Source organism: Amblyomma mixtum, chromosome 1 (assembly GCF_055824585.1).
Source record: "Amblyomma mixtum isolate Tamu chromosome 1, ASM5582458v1, whole genome shotgun sequence".
NCBI classification, from domain to species: Eukaryota; Metazoa; Arthropoda; class Arachnida; order Ixodida; family Ixodidae; genus Amblyomma; species Amblyomma mixtum.
Genome location: NC_143012.1, coordinates 172,671,451 through 172,676,755, shown reverse-complemented (window position 1 = coordinate 172,676,755; position 5,305 = coordinate 172,671,451).

Here is a 5,305-nt window from a genome sequence, read left to right as displayed (position 1 = left end):
GCCTCCGCCAGCTTGCAAACTGTCTTGCCCTCCCGTTCACGTAAGAAAAGGGCTAAACGGGAATGACAGTTGTTCAGGAATTGCTGGCTCACGACCATCTCGCGAACCACCTCAAAAGTGCGGCCTTCTCCCCGCATCTCGACCCAACGGTCAAAGAAGCTAAACAACCTGGCAGCATATTGCGAGACCATTTCGCCATCCTGGGGCTGGCTCTGGCGAAACTTATCTCGGTACCCTTCCGCGGTGAACCTAAACGTCTGCAGCAAGGCAAGCTTCGCCACGTCATAGTCCACTATCTCAGGCGAGAGCCGACCAAAGACCCTAAGCGCTTCGCCGCCAAGGCACAAACTCAACGCCGTTGCCCACTTTTCTTTTGGCCAACCCTGCCCCGTGGCCACATGCTCAAACCTCTTTAAGTAGGCATCGAGGTCATCCCGCGCTTCATTGTACTGTGGTATGAGGCTGTGCGGGTTAATGGAGCTGACCGGTGCTACGCTACGCTCTCCACGGTTACTTGGAGGATTTGCGCCACCCTCCATGAGTCTTATTTGTAGCTGCAAGTTCCGCGCCTCTAACTCCAATCTCTGCTTCTCCGTCTCTAAATTCCGTGCCTCTAACTCCCATTTCTGCTTCGTAGCTTCTCGCTCTATCTCCAATTTCTGCTTCGCAGCTTCACGCTCAGCGGCTCTCTCATCCCGCGATCTCTTAAGCTCCTCTTCTACCCAAGCGCGCAACTCTGCACCTTGGAGCCAAATTTGTGAGGGAATGGAAGATTGCAGGTTGAATTTACACATACACTAAAGGTATAAGAAATAAATGAGGCGGCTTTTGTAGGAAAGGAAACTCTAATTTCGGTATGGGCGTGAAAAGAGGAAAGAGACAAGAGAGCAACGCAAAAAGAGGAAAAAACACACGGGAGAACAGAACAAAATCCTCGCGAAAAATACAGAAAAAAGAAAGTCAAAAAGGAAAGGCACACTACATGTCTCTCACACGAGCATCGAGTGGGGAGGACTGGCTGGGTTTCGGGCAGTCTTTAGGCACTCCTTCGGCGTCCCAGTGCCGACGCACAGTTGCCGGCGTTTCCCACGTTGGCCTTCTACGCTGCCACAGCGTCAGCGTCTGTGGGCTCCCAGCACGGTTCCCAGGTCTGAAAGCCCGGGTACGCCACGTAGGCGACAGAAGCGGCCTGTGTGGAGCATCTGACGGATGGACGGAGGATAGTGGCGCCTGGGCCTCGTGGTTGAGGCTATCGACGACGGATGTCCAGGTCTGGTGGCCCGGACGTATGCGGCTGAGGCCCAAGCCCGGAACTCGGGGAGCCAGCAGAACTCGTCCACGTCCGTCGCCAACTGCGCTCTTCTCTTCTCTGCCACGTAATCCTCTTCCACCTGTTCCATCGTACCCCTCCGCACGCGCTCCTCGTGCTTTTTCGTCTTCTGCCTCACAACCGACGCTGAGTGGCACTATCTCCTTACAGTCCCTTGGTTTCTGTGGCTGTTGGCTTCTCTCATATTTATAACGAGCCCCACAATCCCCTTCTCTTGATTGCTTAATTGCTTAGCGAAGGCCTGGGTTCTGGAAGCTTTCACGCCATAGGAAGGATAAGAGGGTCCTCACACAGCTTCCATCCTCGCCGTTAGATGACGTTCTACGTCACATCAGCGGTAACTTAGGGCGTGCCACGTCCGCCACTTAAGAACGTGGGTGGCGCTGATGAACACTCTCGAGGTTAGGTTATTTTTAAGAGTAAACACCGCCGAAAGCAGAAGACTTGACAGCCGTCGCCGTAGCTCAGCGGTAGAGCGCCGGATGCGTAATTCGGAGGTCGTGGTTTCGGATCCCACCGGCAGCATGTGTTTGTTTTTTCTTCTGATTTTCTAATCGACTAGCTTTATGCGATAACATATACAGTAACATTCTAAACTGAACAACAGCACAAAATAAATAATTTAATTGAAAATCCCCTGTGTCCCTTGGTTACTGTGGCTGTTGGGTTCTCTCATGTATATATATATATATATATATATATATATATATATATATAATAGCAGTAGTGTAAGCCGTCAAGTTGCGTATATCTTGGTAGCCTCGTTTTTTTTTATATTTTGCCATCGAACTGAGCAGTGGTTGCTCACTTGGTGGCGGTCAGTGTGCACGTTTCGCTCGTTTAAAACATGGTTGGGAGCGCTCAATGTTGTAGCGCATGAGCGCAGTCACGTCTTTCTTTTTCTCATTTTGCGGGCTTCCCTTATTTGTCAGAAAATACGACCATATAGAGGGTGCGTTCCTATAATAGACTGGTCTGTTTATTCTTAACCGCCGTACAACTTAACGAAGAGCGCTTGACCTTAAAATGGACAGTAGAAATTTGTACTCCGGATACGCATCTGCAACATGCAGATGATGGTGAGTTGCGACACCACAGTTTCTTTCGCATCCGCAGGGAATTCCCCGTACTATCGCGCTCAATATGAGTTGCAACGCGCGGTCATCGACCGGGGCTCGTTCCGTGGTGTGCCTCCTCCAAACAGTCGCTCGGAATTCGGGGAGACACTTTTTCCTGAGCGGGGGTGTTGTTGTTTCCTGGAACAGCAGTTTCTCCCAGAATTCCGAGCGACTGTTTGGAGGAGGCACACCACGGAACGAGCCCCGGTCGATGACCGCGCGTTGCAACTCATATTGAGCGCGATAGTACGTGTGTGATACCGAAGAGTGCGCCATCACGGACTCGAGCACGCACGTTGATCCGTGCGTTGTACGGGGAGTTGCCTATGCGGAGGCAACACCCCACTTTGTCCCCAGCTTCCTGCAGATGGTAGCTCCGGTCTGAGCCGACAGGTGGAAATCGACACTCGCCTTTTCCTACCCTCCCCTCCGCCTTCCACTTTCGTATCTTGTTGATCGCAAATTTCCTATCTTCACCACCCTTCTCGTTTTTTTTCTGCTTTTCATGGGTACCTCGGGTTAAACCTTTTGTGGCGTGCTACCTTGAGTTGCGCCATATTTTATTGTAGTTGCGGCGTACAGCTGGCGTGGGGAAGGATTGCTTGCATGTTCCTGTCCGGTCCCCTAGTTTAGCTCAATGGTGGATGGCTGGCACCGTGGCTCCTCCTCACGCACAAAATGATCGCACTCCAAAAGAGGTGCGGACAGAGGACGTAACAGCACTGTGCTTCCGAAAGTCCAAAGAAACATTTCCAATGTACCAAATCCTTCCTAACGAAGGTACCGAACAAATTGTCGGAGTTATGCCTATTATCGCAGTCTCCAAATGTGTAACTGATACGTTAGGTCCAGGCTGTAAGCTGCCAAGAATTCCCAGCGGTGACTTACTACTAGAGCTCCGAGACATTGCCCAATACTGTAAACTTTCCAACCTGTTGTCCTTTGGGGACATCTCTTTGTTACCCACTGCACACCGATCTCTAAACACACTTTGTAGTGTGGTTTTTGGTCATATTTCATCCACTTCACTGTGGAAGAGACGCTTGATGGTCTCAGACAGCACAATGCCATATATGTGCACCCTCCATCAAAAGTATACGGCCAAAAGGGTTTGCTTGCGAGGCCTCCTCAGCGAATCCTTAGCGACCGTAACCTCTCGAAGGAGGAATATGGCTTCGCGTTCTCTATCCTCCCAAGGTTTGGATTGCTTGATGTGCTTTGAAGCTCCGGTAAACAGCATAGAAACAATCCCCTTGAGCTGTGTGCTGTTGCTGATGGAGGAGTACATATCAAATGATGGAACGAATGCAAATAAATGCCCACAAAACCTCTAGTCCTGACATTTACCTCGAGCACACTCCCGTAGTCCGTACAAGCAGACTATCTGGAAATAATCTTTTGACATTACCTTCCAAATCCGCGAAGATGTTTCAACTGCCAAAATTATCATCACGGGTCACAAAACAGCAATGGCCGGAAAACTTCCGGAAATTGCCACTCAAAATAGCATGTTTCAGAAAACTTTGAAGGATCAGCATTTGGCTGCGCAAACTGTGAAGGGCATCACGCCTCTCATTCAAGAGAAAGTCTCTTATAGAAGAACAAGAAAGAGGTTACAACCACGAAAACAAAACAAAATATCGCTTTTAAGGAAGCACGACGACCGTTAGACGCGAAGAGCACTTTCAATATCGCAAAAAGAAGCTTTACTGATCTGGTGCACTGTGGCAGTGAACCACAGAGCACTCTGGCACCTGTCCAGGCCAATTTTGCCGAGTCTATGGTAGGGCCATGGGCGCCCCTGGTAGGGGCAACGTAGGTTGTTCTGCCATCTTCAAAGCAGGGAGCCGGTCACTGGCTCACCACCCCGAAGGATATCTCCCACCATGGCGAGGCCTCTAACCTATACAGCCGCGGCTTCTGCGTTGTTCTTCAGCGCCTGTAGTTAGATGATTGATGTAAATCCCAGTCTGCCCGTTTTCCAGAGGCGGAACAGCTCTCGTGAGCAAAAAAAGACAAAGCCCTAATAACAGGCCCAGAAATAAATTTAATACCTACTAATAACACTGAAAAACGTAGAAATATGAGTTTTTTTGTTCAACAGAACTGTAGAAGACTGCTGAGGAATTACAGTGAATTAACACATATTCTTGGGTCCATGTTGCCTATAGCTTTATGTCTTCAGGAATCGAAACTTGCTCCACAACATGTGAAGATCTGGAGACATTGCAAAACTATTCGACGCAAGAATTTCAGGAGGCGTCACAAATGCGTAATTCAATTCGGTGTCCCTGCTCAAGGAATCAAACTTAACTCAAAACTTTAGGCGGTTTCGGTCAGCATCATCAGGTACATCATCAGCTCCGTATAGAAAATATTCTGCTCGGTATATCTCCCTCCACATCTCCCATTAACAGTCAAAGATCTAAAAGTTCCGACCGATGAACTTCTAGAGCCATATCTGGTAGTACGGGATATTAACGCTCACTCCCATTTTTGGGAAGGCGAACGATCTGACTCCAGGGCTCAAGTAGTTGAAGATTTTATCGTCGCACGTAATGTTTGTCGTTTGAATACGGAAGATGCCAGAGATTTTTGCCCAAGCTCAAGAAAAATAGCTTTCTCGATCCAGATTTAGCGTCTCCATATGTTTTTGATGATTTTAATGGGATGTTTGAAATCGCCCATTTGAAAGTGATCACCGACGCGCTGTCAATAGGCTATCATCGTCTACACCTATCATCCCAACAAGACCACAGGGTTGGAAAATTCACCTTGCTGAGAGATCACATTGTAGAGCCAATGACACTCTGGAAAAGGAATTTCGTGAAGAGGGTGCCATAGACGAAACAGCTCG